General features: G+C 41.9%; 1 non-coding gene across 1 annotated transcript; it reads left to right on the top strand.

The window, feature by feature from the left end:
• Window positions 1–15,563: 15,563 nt before the first annotated feature.
• On the top strand, window positions 15,564–15,701 carry LOC114816246. Its single transcript, XR_003764010.1, has one exon. It is a non-coding gene; the product is annotated as a small nucleolar RNA SNORA7 (small nucleolar RNA).
• Window positions 15,702–19,024: the final 3,323 nt, after the last annotated feature.

Below are 19,024 nucleotides of genomic sequence, written 5' to 3'. Positions count from 1 at the left end.
CTTTCAGAGTTTGGGCATTTTATAAAGTGTCCAACATGTCTTTATATCTTTATTTTACTTAACTTCTTCTGGCCTTAGTTTGGATGGCAAAATGGCAGAGTTAGTAATAATTAATAATTATAGTATTTCTTGAGCGCTTACTAAATGCCAAACATTGTAGTAAGCACTGGGGTAGATGTCGTGCGCCCCCACAGCTCATACCAACTAGGACCTTCCTGGACCGGGGGAGCCTCGGTGACACATGGTACAGTCAAACCACACCTCTGATCACCAAGGTTACCATGGAAAGTTTTTTATTTAGTTATACCAACGTGCAAGGGAGTGACACATAAACCCTCTCACTCGCTCCACTCCACCAAGGGTCCAATACCAGTCTGCTGGTCAAGGGAGCCCATTCTGCCAGTGCTGCTTCTTTCTGCTTCCAAGTGCTTCTGCTTGAATGCCTCTTCAGTGCTTGCTTCTCTGTGCTGCTTCTGCTCCAGGTGCTTCCCCTGTGCTGCCTCTGTACTGCTTCTTGCATTCCCTTTGTGTGCCTCCTCACGATTCAAAGCAACCACCTTTTAACTGCCGCTGCTGTGTCTCTACATGGCAGTCGTTGATTGATCCCTGCCTGTTACTGGGTAGAGTAGGGAGAGAAGGCCACACCTCCCTCCATGCTCTACTCCCACAGGCAAGGAATCACCTGTCTCAGGTAGACCCATCAGTGCCTTTGCCAGTCTCTTCCTTCTTGTCGTTCATGGGATCACACATAGTCACTAATAAGGCAGCTTGTTGTGGGCTCACCACAATAGATACTGGTAATGAGGTCCCAAATGGGGATCACACTCTAAGGCATTGAATTCCCATTTTACAAATGAGGGGACTGAGGCCCAGAGAAGTGAGCGACTTGTTCAAGGTCACACAGCAGTCAAGTGGTGGAGCCGGGATTAGAATCCACGACCTCTTGACTCCCAAGTCCGTGCTCTTGCCACTAGGACATGGTGCTTCATGGCAATCAAGGTCCCAAGATGGGTAGTGTAGACATCTCAATACTGTAAGCAAACTCATATTGGGTAGGAAATGTGCCCACTAATTCTGTTGTGTCATACTGTCCCAAGTGCTTAGTATAGTGCTCTACACATAGTAAGTGCTCAATAAATACCATCTATTGATGGATCGATTAAAGTCACAAGTCTGGCAGAAAAACAACTTCCCCAAACCCTCAAAACCCTCATTTGGAGCATTTGGGAGGATCCTGTTTCCTCTGTCTAGGGTAAGAATATTCTTCCTCAGTGGGAAAAGTCCTCTTGAAGGCAGAGCAAAGGGAATTCAGGCATGTGAAGCTGTTGTTGTTTGCTCCCCCTCACCCCCAAGTTTTATGTGGTAATATAGTATTCCTGGTTTAAACAATTCCTGGGGTAAAAGTGAAGCTAGGATGTGATTTTGGGATTATTATAACATCCTTTCTGACCTCCCAACTTGCTGTCTCTCTTCATTTCAGTCTATACTTCATTTTGCCGTCTGAATTATCTTTCTACAGAAACATTATGGGCATGTCACCCCCCTCCTCAAAAATCTCAGGTGGTTGCCTATCAACCTCAATATCAAAAATTCCTCACTACTGGTTCAGTGCTCTCTATCACCTTGCCCCCTCCTACCTCACCTCCCTTCTCTGCTTCTACATCCCAGTCCACACACTCCACTCCTTTGGTGCTAACCTTCTCACTGTGCCTCGTTCCCGCCTGTCCCACTGTCGACCCCTGGCCCACATCCTACCTCTGGCCTGGAATGCCCTCCGTCCTCACATCTGCCAAACGATCACACTTCCCCCTTTCAAAACCCTATGGAAGGCTCACCTCCTCCAGACTAAGCCCCCTTTTCCTCAGCTCCCCCTCACCTCCCCATTGCCCTGACTTGCTCCCTTTGCTGTACCTCCCCATCCCCACCTCACAGCACTTGCGTATATATGTACAGATCTATAATTCTATTTATTTATATTAACACCTTTTTACTTGTTTTAATATGTATTTATAATTCTTTCTATTTACACTGATGCTATTGATGCCTGTTTACTTGTTTTGATGTCTGTCTCCACCCTTCTAGACTGTGAGCCCATTGTGAGCAGGGATCGTCTCTATTGCTGAATTGTACTTTCCAAGCGCTTAGTACAGTGCTCTGCACACAGTAAGTGCTCAATAAATATGATGGACTGAAGGAATGAATGAATGAACTAACTAGTTATCTAGCTATTTCCCCAAGAAAGGTAGCAGTCAGCTAGCCATTGGACCAGTCTATCAAGCAGTAGTATTTAATGAGTACTTAGTATGTGCAGAGCTATGGACTAAGCACTTGGGAGAACATAATAAACCAGAGTTGGTAGACAGTTCTCTCCTCACAAGGAACTTACAGTCTAAAGGCTTAAGCCTTTATTATGTGATGATAATAATAATAGGGGTATTGTGTCTACTTATTCTCTTGTATTCTCCCAAGAAGTTCCCATAGTGTTCTGAACACAGTAATCACTCAATAAAAACCACTGATTGACTGTTGTGTTAAAGAACGTCTCACTCCCAGGGACGATATTATACTCTCCCAAACAGTACAGTGCTCTGCAGACAGTAAGCGCTCAATAACTACCATTGTTTGATTGATTCTATTGCACACCTTAATGAAGATTAGATGAAGAAGTTGTCCCCTCGGCTTCTGCTGCTGTTTTTCAACCATCACCATGACCACTACCACTGTTTGGTCTTTTCTCAGCACTCACCCTGATCATGAAACCCTATAATGGGTGCTGTCGGAAGCTATAATAATAATGGAATTTGTTAAACACTTACTATGTGCCAAGCACTGTTCTAAATGTGTGGGAGGTGGGGGTGATTTACAGGGTAATCAGGTTGTCCCACATGGGGCTTACAGTCTTAATCCCCATTTTCCAGATGAGGTAACTGAGGCATAGAGAATTGAAGTGACTTGCCCAAAGTCACACACCAGACAAGTGGCAGAGCGGGGATTAGAATCCATGACCTGCAGAAGCAGCGTGGCTCACTGGAAAGAGCACGGGCTTTGGAGTCAGAGGTCATGGGTTCGAACCCCAGCTCTGCCACTTGCCAGCTGTGTGACTTTGGGCAAGTCACTTAACTTCTCGGTGCCTCAGTTCCCTCATCTGTAAAATGGGGATTAAGACTGTGAGCCCCACGTGGGACAACCTGATTCCCCTATGTCTACCCCAGCGCTTAGAACAGTGCTCGGCACATAGTAAGCGCTTAACAAATACCAACATTATTATTATTATTATGACCTCTGACTTCCAGGCCCGGGCTCTTTACACTGAGCCCCATTGCTTCTCAATGAAGCTATTAAGTGAAGGGACAGAAGACTTGATTTCATGACTAGCCAGGGTCACTGTCAATCAATAATAATAATAATAATAATAACTGTGGCATTTGTTAAGTGCTTACTGTGTGTCAAACCCTACCAAATACTATTAAAAAAACTGCTAAATTCTGGGGTAGATATGAGATAATCAGGTCCCACATGAGGCTAACAGCCTAAGTAAGAGGGAGAACATGTATTGAATCCCTATTTTTCAGATGAGGGAACTGAGGCACAGAGAAGTTAAGTGACTTGCCCATGGTTGCACAGAAGGTTCGTGGCAGAGGTGGAATTATAGTCCAAGAGTGTACTGATGTCTGTCTCCCCGCCTCTAGACTGTAAGCTCCTTGTGAGCAGTGAATGCCACTGTTTATGGTTATATAGTACTTTCTCAAGTGCTTAGTACAGTGCTCTGCAAACACTAAAGCGCTTAATTAATACAGTTGAATGAATGAATGAAAAGTTATCTGAGTCCCAGGCCCATGCTTTTTCACCAGGCCATACTGCTTCTCAGTAATATTTATTGAGTGCCTTTGTGTGCAGATCACTGTACTAAACAGTTGGAAATGCAATATTTCTGTCCTTAAGGACCTTATACTATAGTGAGAGAGACACTGAAATAAATTCCAGATAGGAGGAAAAGGGGAGAAGAGAAAATATGTATGAATTAATGCTTAAGTAATTGGATATAAAAGGTATATACTTAACTGTTATGGGTCAATATGAGAATTTTAGTGCTCAGCTCAGAATTCCTGAAGTTGAAAGACATAAGCATGGCAGAAAAGTTCTCCTGGAGGAGAAATGATGTCCCACTTGTCACTGATGGATGATTCCCCAGTTTAGCTTCCTGTCATGCAAGGCAGAGTGCATTTCACTTTGTGAAGGGAGAAGCAGCATGCCTTAGTGGCATGAGCACGGGCTTGGGAATCAGAGGTCGCGGGTTCTAATCCCAGCTCCGCCACTTGTCAGCTGTATGACTTTGAGCTGTACATTCCAAGTGCTTAGTAAAGTGCTCTGCTCATAGTAAGCGCTTAATAAATACTATTGAATGAATGAATGAAGTCACTTCACTTCTCTGGGCCTCAGTTACCTTGTCTGTAAATAGGGATTAAGACTGTGAACCCCATGTGGGACAATCTAATAACCTTGTATCTAACCCAGTGCTTAGAACAGTTCTTGGCACATAATAAGCACTTAAAAATACCAGTATTATTATTATTATTATTATTATTATTCAGATATTTATACTACCCTCCTGTTCTTCTCAGCATCTATTTTTTATTTAAACATCCAAGAAGCCTTCCCTGACTGAAACCTCATTTTCCTTATTCTCCCTCCCTTCTGCCTCATTTAAGCACTTATACCTGTGCCAAGCCCCACTACACTTATCTTTATACTCTGCCATTTCACCTATCTGCAATTTATCTAAATGTCTGTCTCTTCCTCTAGACTGTAAGCTCATTCTGGGCAGAGTTCATTTCTACCAAGTCTTTTGTACTCTCCCAGATGCTTAAACCACTGCACATAATACAGGCTCAATAAATAAACAATTCACTGATTGATTCTTTAAGAAAGAACACATTCTTCACAATAATGATGATATTTATTCAGTCTGTAATATGTGCCATACACTATATTAACCATAGGGGTAGATGCAAGGTATTCAGATCAAGTCCCCATCCCTGACAGGACTTACCATCGGAGTCATTCCCATTTTACAGATGAGGATACTGAGGCACAGAGAAGTTAGTGTCTTGTCTAGCATACTTTTGCATGGAATTCAGCCATCTAGAAAAGCCAGGTTCTTTGTGTTCAAAGTGTGAGGATCAGGGTCCTGGTAGTGAATGTGCCCTAATATAAATACAGGGAAAAGCCTATGGCAGATTCTATGACTATAAAGGCCAGAGGCCATATTGTTTAAGCTAGGCTGTAAATTTGCCCAGTATTGGACAACATATGTTTTGATGACCTGTCAATTTAGAAACAAGGAATCTTTATCTTTCCCACTCCAAAAAAACTTCCTTGGGACTCCCTGAAATTTACCTCATCACTTCCCTTCCCTAGGTGACCCCATTTATGAGGATCCAATTTTGGGGGTTTCCCTGAAGGATGAACTGATTAAATTTGGAGGAGCATATCATATCGGAGCAATATGCTATTTCATATAGTTTTTCATCATCTTTCAAAGCAGCTCCTCAGTGTAAGCCTCTTTCTCTATGAGAGCTTAATACATTATGGATGAGGTGCATCTGTGGCCAATAAAGATTCTTCTTTTGGAGCAAAAGCACGCACTGGCCACGCTCCCTGGGGAATCTGAGGCAGGCGATGGGACTGAGTGTTCTTGGCTTTTCAGAATCTGGTGGGATCTAGGAAAAAATGTACTGTATCTCCTTCCTTGATGAGTCGATTGGTATTTATTGAGCGCCTTTCACTTCTGGTCAATCAACAATCAATAGTAGGTATTGAGCTCTTACTGTGACCATTGCACTTTACCAAGTGCTTGTGAAAATGCAATAATAATAGAGTTGATAGATGCAAACCGGACCCACATGCAACTTATAGTCTACATGGGGAGACAGGCATTTCCATTCATTCATTCATTCATTCATTCAATTATATTTATTGAGCGTACTGTGTACAAAAGTACAATTTGGCAACAGATAAAGACAATCTCTACCCAACAACGGGCTCAAATTCTAGAAAGGGGAGACACAACAAAGCAAAACAAGTAGACAGACATCTTTCTTATTTCAATCAATTGAAAGTATTTATTGAGCACTTACTGTGTGTACTGTACTAAGCGCTTGGGTGAATACACTATAACAGAGTTGGTAGACACATTTTCTGCTCTCATCAAGCGTACAGTCTAGAGGGGGTAGCAGACATTAATATAAATCTGTAATTTATTTATTTATATTATTATCTGTTTTCCCCTCTGGGCTGTAAGCTTGTTGTGGGCAGGAAATATGTCTCTGTATTGTTATATTGTGCATACAGTAAGTGCTCAATAAATACAGTTGAATTGATGCATAAATAAATTACAGATATATACATATCTGTTCTGTTTTTCTTTCAAACGTGTTAAAAGTCTCACCCCTATCTCCCTTTTTTCCTCATCTCTGGAAAAGAATATAACTCTCTTTAAGTGTAACATTCCAGAGGTATAAGAAAGTTGCATGTTTGAACGGTACTACTAATAGAGTAGCAGTGTTCTTTTAACCACCCAGCACCTACAGATGATACCCATTTAACAGCTGGATTTGAACTTCAAAAATAATTCCTTGTGCACTGTGGGAGAGTTATTATTTTGACTGGGCCTTACATTTGGCATTACCTGAATTTCTAGTAATCAGAGAGGAGAACAAAGAAAAGAAAATGTGTAAGCACAATATAACACAGGTTTCAACCTCACAGATCTGTATTTTGGCCCTAAAGGTGTCACTTTCTGTCTGAACTTTGAGAAAGCAGACCCGGATAGTTCTATCCCTAGCACTTCATTCCTGAGTGGTCTCTCAGAAGTGATAGATTTTCCATCTGCTTTACCCAGTCCTCCTAGTCTCATCGTAGAATGCAAAATGATTGAATATAGTCAACAGTGATTCCCATATCCCATATTTGCAGAAAAAAATACAACACGCCCCATCATCCGTCTAGAAATACTGAGTCTTTTTAAAAATGGTGCTTAGTATGTGACACACACTGGACTAAACGCTGGCATAGATATTCATTCATTCATTCAATTATATTCATTGAGCACTTACTGTGTGCAGAGCACTGTACTAAGTGCTTGGAAAGTACAATACAGCAATAAAGAAAGACAGTCCCTGCCCAGTGGGCTTATAGTCTATATGCTCACTATATGCCAAGCAATATACCACGTGTTTGGGAGAGTACAATGTAACAGAGCTGGTAGACGTCATCCCTGCCCACAAGTAGCTTACAGTCTGGAGGAGGAGACAGACATTAAAATGAATTACAGATAGAGGAAATAGCAGAGTGTGAGGATCTGTACATAAGTGCTGTGGGACTTGGCGTGGGGTGAATAACAAGTGCTTAGTCAGTAGAGGTCCCAAATGCATAGGTGATGAAGAAGGGAGAGAGAGTAGGGGAAATAAAGGCTTGGTCAGAGACCGCCTCATGGAGGAGAAGTGATTTTAGTTAAGCTTTGAAGGTGGGGAAAATGGAGGTCCATGATATATGAAGGGGGAGGGAGTTCCAGGACAGGAGGTTTGTGTGAGGGGTTGGCAGTGAGATGGACAGGATTGACGTAAAGTGAGTAAATTGGCATTAGATTAACAAATTATGCAATCTGGGCTGTAGCAGGAAACCAGGGAGGTAAATTAGAAGGCCAAGAGGTAATTGAATGCTTTAAGCTGATGCTAAGGAGTTTCTGCCCTCTTAGGGTTGCACCTGGAGAGTTTCCAGTACTCTACCAGTCTTGGGTATGGGAGGGAGAGTCATTCATTGATTCATTCAGTCTTATTCATTGAGTGCTTACTGTATGCAGAGCACTGTACTAAGCACTTGGAAAGTACAATTTGGCAAAAAATAGAGACAATCCCTACCCAACAACGGGCTCACAGTCTAGAAGGGGGAAGACAGACAACAAAACAAAACAAGTAGACAGCATCAATATAAATAAGTAGAATTATAGATCTACACGCATCATTAATAAAATAAATAGCATAATAAATATGTACATATATACACAAGTTCTGTGGAGCGGGGAGAGGGATAGAGCAGAGGGAGGGAATCGGGGAGATGAGGAGGGGAGGAAGAGCAGTGGAAAAGGGAGCTCAGTCTGGGAAGGCCTCCTGGAGGAAGTGAGCTTTCAGTAGGGCTTTGAAGGGGGGAAATGTGTTAGTTGTGTGTTAGGCAGATGTGAGGAGGGAGGGCATTCCAGGCCAGAGGTAGGATGCGGTCCAGAGGTTGACGATGGGGCAGGCAAGAATGAGGCACAGTGAGGAGGTTAGCACCAGAGTAGCGGAATCAAGCAGAGGCCTACCCATTCCATTTTTAGCTTGGGCAGTGGCTAGCTAGTGGAAGGCAATCTGCTACAAGTCAAAACTCACCTGTGCTGGGCAGCAGCAGCATGGGAAAAATTCGAGGGTGGAGACTCGAGTTTACTGTGTGGAAGGCGGTAATGGTACACCACTTCCGTATTTTTACCAAGAAAAGCCTATGGATACACTACCAGAACGGTTGCAGATGGTATGCAGATGATAACGATTGCAGAACCCCCCGCTCTGGGAGAGATATGTCCGTGGTGTTCTATGGGTCGGATATGACTCGATGGCTTAAGACAAGACAAGATGGAGTTTCTGTTTGATATGGAGGTGAATGGACAACCATTGGAGGTCCTTGACGAGCGGAGAGATATGGACTGACAGTTTTTTTCTTTTAGAAAAATGATCTGGGGAGCAGAGTGAAGTCAGGATTGAATGGGGAGAGAAAGATGCAGGAAGATGAGAGAGGAGGCAGATGGAGAAGTTAAGGTGGGATAGGATCAGTGCTTAGATCTATGTGGTAGCCATTTGGATGGAGAGGAATGGGCAGATTGTAGAGATGTTGTGAAGTTAGAAGCTAAAGGATTTCATGAAAGACAATATACAGGTTGAATGAAAGAAATAATTTGAAGATAATGCCAAGATACATAGGCTTTGAGACAGAGGGGATGGTGGTGTTGTCTATAGTGATGTGAAAGTACAGTGATGCAAATAGCCCATAGATCAGGACAAATAACATTTTTTGTTGAACATGTAAAGTATTGATTTCATTTAGAATCCACCTGTTCCCCTCCAGGAGAAAGGCATGCTTGTGAACTCTTTTTTCGGTTTGGTAAAATCTTTTCATCTTATCCGAGTGACTGAATTATAACTGATTTATTCTCTAGTGATCCACTGCTTTGAAGAGCTGCACAGAGTCATTAAGTCAGTGACATGTGTACTGAACCTGTGCCATCTTGAAATTTTTTTAACATAATTTGTTAAAGGTACTGCTTCCTCTCCATTCCTAACTATCTGAAATCGTGGAAGCTATTCTCTATTCTCGATCATTTAGTCCAGTCTTGGCCTGAAGGCAGGAGGCTGGACCACATGACCTCTTAAATGGCCAGAACTCTCCACTTCCATTCCAGGCTGGCATGAGTGGGAAAGTAAACCTTAATGTGCATCCTATAACCTCTGGGCCCTCTTAGTATTAAAATGGTTTATTTAGTGATTGCTATGTGCAAAACGTGGTACTTAGAGGTAGGAAAGAAATACATAGATGAGGAACTTACAATGTATAGTAACAGCGTGGTGTAGTGGATAGAGCATGGGCCTGGGAGCCAGAAGGTCTTGTTTTTAATCCCAGCTCTGCTGGTTGTCTGCTGTGTGACCTTGGGCAAGTCACTTCCCTTCTCTGTGCCTCAGTTGCCTCATCTGTAAAATGGGGATTGCGACTCTGAGCCCCACATGCGACAGAGACTGTGTTCAACTTGATTTGTTGTATCTACCCCAGCACCTAGTATGTTGTATCTACCCCAGCACCTAGTAGAGGGCCTGGCACATTGTAAGAGCTTAACAAATACCATTTTTATTTACAAATAAGGATGTGGGGAGAGGGAAGGGTCCTATGGAAAGAAAGCATTACATTTCTGACTGGTATGAAGGTGGAAGAGTTGGTTACCATATGAAAGAAAGATCTGTTGCGATGAGATGGAATTAGTTAAAAAAAGAAGTGAAAAAGTTGAGATTATGGGCAGCAGTTTATCAACTTCATCCAAAGGAGGAAGGAGTGCAATCATTTTAGTCAACTCCCTCCTCTATCTCACTTTTAGCATCAATTAAAATAAAGATGCCACTTTTTAGAAATTAGGTTATTACATTATTTTAAAACTTCCATACTACATCATTTTAGAAAAGAATGATTTCAGTGCATGCTAAGGATATTTCCCTCTCAACTTTCAAACCCAAATCTGATCTTTCTCTGTCCATGATTTTTGTTCAAATATTTCCACCATGGAAAACTTTTTGGGGGCAGAGTCGGTTTCCTATTTGGAAGACATAAATGTATTCCTAGAAGTGGAACGAGCAGTGGGGCGGAGGTATGATATGCCATAAGGTATACATTATAGTACCGCAGTCATGATCAACGTATTTGGAAACGCAAACATAAATCCATTTTAGAGTGAACACAATAAACCTGGGAATAGAAAATTTAATCTTTATCTCTGGGATTAAGGATTTAATCAAAAACTCAAATACCTACAAGCCCAGTACTTTGATCCATCTTTTTGCAAGTGGGGAAACTCATTTATTCTGGGTGCCCCTTTTTCTCTAGGCTTGTGCATTATTTAAATTGAAATCATATTAAGAGCTTGACCAACAATCAAAGGGAATATTTTGAAAATAATATCAGGCTTTATTCTGAAAGTTGAAAGTGGAACATTATTCAAGCTATAAATATCAGGAATCAATATTAAGAACAAGGAAGTCCTCGGTGCAACAAATCTTCCCTCTGTTTTCATAAATTATTCCTGTACAAGAAGAGAAGCTTTTGTGGAAAAAAAAACCCCAAACAAATTATGGTCTTTACATCCCTAGCTTTCAAATTGACTCAAGAATTTATGCCATTACTGTTCTGTCCAGAATCTGAGAGGGAGGGGAGGTTTAATAATAATTAAAATATTATTATATTATTAATTAATTATTACACTTGACACATTTGTTTCTTTCTTTATAAAGTTCAGCTTCAGAGGACAGGTCTGTCACAATTCTTCTTTTGCAAATACTCCATTATCTTAATCCTTTTGACTTGGGAATTTATGCCCTTGACATTCCGGGATATAATTCTAATTGATCTATTCATCTGGGACCTATTTATCTTATCTCTGTAATAAAATAAATGGAGTTTAACCAGATACAAGCAGAGGATCTAAGAGAGGGAACCTACATTGGGAGATAACCATTTGTCATTGTTCTCTCTCCCCAAGCTTCTTTCCCCCTGGTAACACCATCGTTCTGATGTCAGATACTTTGAACAACCTTTGAGGCTTGATGCACTAACTAGTAACCTACACAGAAAACTGGACCCTATGAATTCTGAGCCTGGGCAAAAAAAAAAGAAAAAGAAGTCCAGAGAAAACATGTACTTTGAGGCATGATGTGCTAACTAGTAACTTACACAGAAAACTGGACCTTACAAATTCTGACCCTGGGCAAAAAACAAAAGAAGAAAAAGAAGTCCAGAGAAAACATCTACTTTGAGGCATAAGGTGCTAACTAGTAACCTACACAGAAAATTGGACTTACGAATTCTGAGCCTGGGCAAAAAAAAAGAAAAAAAAGTCCAGAGAAAACACCTAACATAAATCTTATCGTCAGATTTTCTCTGTGTCTTAGGTTCAGCTATTTCTGGTGAATTTCCCAATCAATTTCCCTGGGTTATGTAGTTTCTGATATTTTCTTATCCTGCCTCATGCTTTTCCCTTCATCAATATGGTGACTTGTGAAGAAAGATACGGTGCAGATTCTGGTCCTACTCGGCCAAGCCCACTGCCACTATTCATTCATTCAGTCATATTTATTGAGCACTTACTGTATGCGGACCACTGTACTAAGCTCTTGGAAAATACAATACAGCAATAAGGAGAGACAGTATCTGACCACAACAGCTCACAGTCTCGATGGGTCGGCGGGGAGGCAGACATCAATACAGTTAAACAGGCATCAGTCACTACCTTCATTTGAAGTTGCCTTCTCTGGTGTTCAGTAGGCAGTTGCAGTTCTTAGTGGCTTGCTCTGGTACCAGGCATCTCTAGGGCAATCATGCCCAAGCTAAGCAGCCAGGATACCCTCCCATCCACTGGACATCAGAAATTTCAACTAATGAGCCTGTAACTGGCATACATCCTTTCTTAAATCCCTCTGGATTAAGTTGGCTCCACTTCTGAGGGCTCATGACCTCATGTCCTTCATCCTCGGTGTCCGTTAAGTGACTACGAATGGTTACTTGCCTTAATGGGTGGCCAGGAAAAGTCATGCCCAAATCACAAAGCTGGGTGAAAATTCATGAGATCGTGTCATCTAGACTTGGGCTTGTTCCTCCGAGAAGTAACCGGCACATATTCATACATTCATTCATTCATTCATTTATTCAACTGTATTTATTGAGTGCTTACTGTGGGCAAAGTACTGTACTAAGCACTTGGGAAAGTACAGTATAATAATTAACAGACACAGACACAAGACAGTGAGGTATCCATCTAGAAATTTCTATTTGGAAATAGGGACTATTCTTTTCTCACTACAGCTGATGTGTAAATAAATATATCGAATAGTTAATTTTTTGAAGGCTAAAAGAGCATAACATGTCAAATAAAAACATAATTTCCAATCCCAGTCCCCAATCCACCATTCCAACTCTGTGGCTTTATATATATTGCTCTCTATGGTGGAAACTCCTTTTATGAGAAAACCAAACCCACCTTTCTCTGGGTCTGAGTCTTCTGAAACTCTACCTTCATCTATCTTCTAATTTTCTCTTTCCTTCTGTACAGTTATAACTGCCTGTATTTCCTGAATCCTACAGTATAAAAAGCCAAAATGACATAATAAAATGGTACACTTGGAGCTTAAGTGATCCTGTTTCGTTGTCTACTTGGATCAGAACAAATCCCAAATGAGCAAGCCTTGTCTGTATTTTGCTCAGGATGTAATGTAATCTCCTTGAAGGCAGGGATCATACCTTCTAGGTCTACTGTGGTCTCTGAAGCAATTAGTACAGTTTTCTGCTCACAATAGACACTCAGTAAACGTTTATGTAATTAAAGAAGCAGTGTGGTCTAATGGAAAGAGTATGGGCCTTATCAATACCTTGATCACTATTCTCTACTACTCATTTGCCGATTCATTCATTCATTAAATAGTATTTATTGAGCACTTATTATGTGCAGAGCACTGTACTAAGTGCTTGGAATGCACAATGGCTCCCTCCCCTTTACTTTCAAACACATCCATATAGTCCTTATCCTAAAAAAGCTCTTCTTTGACCCCTGCTGTCTTCTCATTGTTTTCTGCTGGTGGGTCCTTTTCAATCTCTTTTTGCTGGCTCCTCTCTGCCTCCTTCCCCCACAACTTGGAGCTCAGTTCTGGGACCTCATTCATTTTCTATTTGCACCCACTTCCTTGAAGAACACCCATGGCTTCAACTACCATCTCTATGAACAGATTGCTTCCAAATCTACCTCTCTCCTTCTCTGTAGTCTTGTATTTCCTCCTGGCGTTAGGACACCTCAGTCCATCAATAGTGTTTATTGAGTAATTACTGAGTACAGAGCACCATTCCAAGTTCTTGGAAATGTACAATGCAATAGAGTTAGTAGATCCTATCCCTGTTCACAAGGGTGCTAATGGCCTAGAAGGGGGAGACAGTCATTAAAATGATTTATAGACAGGGGGAATGGCTGAGCATAAAGAATAGGTACATAATATCTGTAGGGCAGGGATGAATATCTCCGCTCTCAGGGTCACACCTGGAGAGTCTCCAGTACTCTACAAGTCTCAACTATGGGAGGGAAAGTCAAGTAGAAGTATACCAATTCCATTCCTAGCTTGGGCACTGGCTGGTGAGTGGAAGGCAACCTGCTACAAGTCAAAACTCACGTGTGCTGGACAGCAGCGACATGGGTGAGAGTCAAGAGGGGAAACTCAAGCTTACTGCGTGGATGAAGGCGATGGTAAACCACTTTCTCATTTTTACCAAGAAAACTCTGTGGATCCACTACCAGAACGATTGCAGTTTGAGGAGGGATGTTCTGGGAGAGATATGTCCATGGTGTCGCTATGGGTCGGAGAAGACTCAACAGCATAAGGCAAAACAAAGGGTGAATATGAAAGGGCTTAAGGGGTACAGGCCCAAGTGCACGGGTGATATAGGAGGTGGGCGAATAAGGTGGTGAAATGAAAGTCTAGTCAAGGGGGGCCCCTTGGAGAAGAGATGATTTTGTAAGTGCTTTGAAGAGGGGTAATCTGTTGAATATGAAGGTTGGTGGTGGGGGCGCAGTTCCAGGCCAGAGGTTAGTGGTGGGACTGACAAGATTAAGGGGTAGTGAGTAGGTTGATATTAGAGGAGTAAAGTTTTGGAACTTGGGTGTAGTAGATGAGCAAGGTAAAATAGGAAATACAGAGCTGATTGGGTGCCCAAGAGCCAATCAGTCAATCAGTCAATGTTATTTATTGAGCAATAGAGACAGTAGAAGCCACAGGAGAAATTGAGCTGTCCAGAGGAATAGGTGTAGATGAAGAATAGAAGGGAATCCAGAACTGACCCGTGAAGGACTCCCACAATTAGGAGGTGGGAGAGAGAGGAGGAGCTGGTGAAAGTGACACAGAAAAACCAGGAGAGGACAGTGTCAGTGAAGAATATATCCAAAACAGAACTCCTCATCCCATCTAGATCATCTCCTCACAATAACTTTCCTATCACTGTAGACAACACTACCATCCTCCCTTGGTATTATCCAGGAGTTGTCTGTTTCAGTCAATCAGTTCATTCAGTCAAACATCAAATTCTGTGAGTTCCACCTTCACAACATCTCTGGAACTCACCCCATCTTCTCCATCCAAATTGTTCCTGAATTGGTCCAAGTACTAATAATTAATGTGGCTATGGATGGACAACCATTGGAGGCTTTTGAAAGGTGGGTAGACATCAGCAGAACAATTTTTTTTTTGAAAAATGACATCAAAGCCAAGATGGGAGAGACTGGAGGCTTTGAGGCCAATAAGGATAGTAACTCAGTAGTTGAGATAGGTTATGGCCTCTTGGTAGCTTCTTCTCAATTTCTTTTGGTGGCTATGGGAGCATCATTCTCTCTCCTCTGTAGTGTGGCCTAGTGGAAAGATCATGAGTCTGTGGGTCAGAGGACCTGGGTGCTAATTCTGACTCGGCCATTTAGCTGCTCTGTGATCTTAAAAATTAACTACTCAACTTCTTTGTGCCTCAGTTTTCTCATTTGTAAAATAGGAATTCAATGCCTATTTTCTCGCCTATTGAGATTTTAGCCCCATGTGGGATGGGGACTATGACAGTCCTGATTATCTTGTATTAATCCTAGAGTTTAGTACAGAGTTTAGCACACAATCAAGTGCTTATAGATATTATTATTATTATCTACCCTTGCTTCTCTCTCACTATAGCCAAGCTGGCACATTTTACTCCCTGGCCTCCTCTTAGGATCACACCTGGAAAGTTTCCAGTACTCTATCAGTCTTGATGACATGAGAGAGAGTCAAGCAGAGGCATACCCATTCCAGTCCTAGCTTGGGCAGTGGCTAGCGAGCGGAAGGCAATCTGCTACAAATCAAAACTCACCTGTTCAGGGTAGCAGCGGCATGGGAGAGAGTCGAGGGCAGAGACTCAAGTTTACTGCATGAAAGAAGACAATGGTAAACCACTTCCATGTTTTTGCCAAGAAAACTCTTAAGGATTTGCTACCAGAATGATTGCAGATGGAGGTGGGACATTCTGGGAGTGTTGTGTCCATGGAGTTGCTATAGGTGGGAGACGACTCTACAGCATAAGACAACATTAACTTACTTACTGGGCCTCAATCCTGTCCCTCTCATCCCTGTCACTTTGCTTGCATCCTGCCCCCTGACTGGAACTCCCTCCTTTTTCATATCTGACAGATCACCACTTTGGCCATCTTCAAAACCCTACTAAAATCACACCTTCACCAAGAGGCCTTCCCTGAATAACTTCTCATTTCCTCTCATCTATTCTGTGTCACCTATGTACTTGGGTCTATACTCCCTTAAATACTTTGATACTCATCCCACCCCACAACACTTGTGTATGTATTCTTATATTCTGTTGCTTCTCCTACTTGTAATTTATTTTAATTCCCCTCTCCTCCACTAGACCCTAAGTTCCTTGTGACTGGGATCATGTCTACCAAAACTTTACTGTAATCTCCCAATACCTTAATATTGTAAATAATAATAATAACAAATCAATCAACAAATGCCATTGATTGGGTTATCCCAGAACCTAGCATCTAGAAACTGCTTCATAAATGACACATTATTATTTACCATTATTGTTATGATGTCTTACAATACAGGAACTGTTTCTGTTTAAGATCATTTTTCCATACCCATAGGAGTACAATTCATGAGATTTTACAATGTTTCAGATGATGAGGCTCTAACAGTTGGGTAGACCTGATTGTATTTACAAAGGCTGAGAAAATCAGGTTATATTACAAAATGAGGAGAAGCAAATTATTAACATGTGGGTATTCTGTGTAAAGTGTCTCATCTCCACTCTCCCATGGTTATATCCTTGTTGAGAGCAGCTGTCGGCAGGATGGGCTGGGGGGAAGAAGGGCATCTGGGCCCAAAGCGTGTAAGAATTTAAAGAGTATAAAAGTTTCTCATATTGACGGTCATGGAGAAACCAAGTTCAGATGACCCTGGCCATATTGTTTGGACAACCAGGGCAAAAACCCAGCCTACTTCCTGTAATTTTCTCTGGTTCTTTCATGGCCAAGGCGGTAGAGTAATTAGGTTATTGAGCCTCCTGATAGATACATTTTCCCTCTGCTCCTCCACCTCTCCCTTCCCATCCCCACAGCACTGTACTCATCCGCTCAACTGTATATATTTTCATTACCCTATTTATTTTGTTAATGAATTGTACATCGCCTTGATTCTATTTAGTTGCCATTGTTTTTACGAGATGTTCTTCCCCTTGACGCTGTTTAGTGCCATTGTTCTTGTCTGTCCGTCTCCCCCGATTAGACTGTAAGCCCGTCAAATGGCAGGGACTGTCTCTATCTGTTGCCGACTTGTTCATCCCAAGCGCTTAGTACAGTGCTCTGCACATAGTAAGCGCTCAATAAATACTATTGAATGAATGTTGAATACATTTGCACCCAAACGTTCAAATTTTCTTTTGGAATGGAACAATTCATTAACAGTTTGGGTATCATTAAGCATATCATTGAGAAGCAGCATGGCCTAGTGGATAGAGCACAAGCCTGGGAATCAGAAGGACCTGGGTTCTAATTCCGTATCTGCCACTTGTCTGATGTGTGACCGTAGCCAAGTCACTTATCTTCTCTGTGTCTCGGTTAGCTCATCTGTAAAATGGGGTTAAAGACTGTGAGTCCCATGTTGGGATATGGTCTGTGTTCAATATGATTAGATCGTATCTATCTTAGTGCTTAGTAAGGGCCAGGCACCTGGAAAATGGGGATTCAGTACCCTCCTACTTAAACAGTGAACTCTATGGGGGGCTATGTCAATCAGAGACTGTAAATTCGTTGTGGGTATTGAACATGTCTACCAACTCTGTTGTATTCTCCCAAGTGCTTATTACAATGCTCTGCACAAAGTAAACACTTAATAAATACCATTGATTGTTTGATTAATTTGAAACTACCTCAGCAGTATTTGACACACAGTAAACACTTAAAAAATGCCACAGTTATTATTATTTCCTGGAAAGTGATTCTCCAAGCAGCATAGCTCAGTGGAAAGGGCATGGGCTTGGGAGTCAGAGTCATGGGTTCGAATCCCAGCTCTGCTGCTTGTCAGCTGTGTGACTGTGTGCAAGTCACTTAACTTCTCTGTGCCTCAGTTACCTCATCTGTAAAATGAGGATTAAGACTGTGAGCCTCACTTGGGACAAGCTGATTACTCTGAATCTATCCCAGCGCTTAGAAAAGTGTACTGCACATAGTAAGCGCTTAAAAAATACCAACATTAAAAAGGCAAATTATATGACCCCTCACAGGGTCGCACCTAGAGAGTTTCCAGTACTCTACCAGTCATGACTACAGGAGGGAGAGTCAAGCAGAGGCCTGTCCATTCCATTCTTAGCTTGGCCAGTGGCTAGCGAGTGGAAGGCCATCGGCTACAAGTCAAAACTCACCTGTGCTGGGCAGCAGCGGCATGGGAGAGAGTCGAGGACAGAGACTCATTTATTGCATGGAAGGAGGCAGTGGTAAAGCACTTCTGGATTTTTACCAAGAAAATTCTATGGCTACTCCACCAGAGCAATTGCAAATGGAAGTGGGGCGTTCTGGGAGAGATGTGTCCATGGCGTCGCTATTGGTCGGACACTACTTGACAGCATAAGACAACAACAACAGCAATAAACTGTATGACTGTTTTAAGCAGACAGAAAAAAAGGAAATAGCAGAAGCTCATTCCCCTCTCTGCTGCTTTCCCCAGAAGTCACTTAAAGAGAAATTGAGCTGGATGCTTTTTCAAGGCTTCTTTTATTAAAATACTATGAAATGAAGAAGACTCAACTAAATACAGTCATTCTCTTTGGAGCGCACAGTCACAAAAAAAATTAGTGGGCCAAAATAATGTTGCTCTGCGCTTTTTAATGTAAGCAGAGGAGGTAGTGGAAACTATGTATGTCTCCTTCTGAAATGTCTCATTGTCTAGCATGGTCTCCAACCAGCAGAAGAATAAAGGTGATTCCAAAGCAACTGTTACCCATTTGAAGGTTTCATGCTTGTTTCTCATTATAAGAAGAGCTTCTCAACTGGCAGAGTTAGAGTCCTTTTGTTGGGTGGCCATTTGTTCAGTTTTATATCAGGAAGTCCGGTATCCTGTCCACTACAAATATGGCATCAGATAAAGGACTTACGTCTGGATAAAGGACTGCT

This window comes from Ornithorhynchus anatinus, chromosome 1 (assembly GCF_004115215.2).
Source record: "Ornithorhynchus anatinus isolate Pmale09 chromosome 1, mOrnAna1.pri.v4, whole genome shotgun sequence".
Taxonomy (NCBI): Eukaryota; Metazoa; Chordata; class Mammalia; order Monotremata; family Ornithorhynchidae; genus Ornithorhynchus; species Ornithorhynchus anatinus.
The sequence above is the reverse complement of the archived record's forward strand: the minus strand, read 5'-3'. Positions and strand labels throughout refer to the sequence as shown.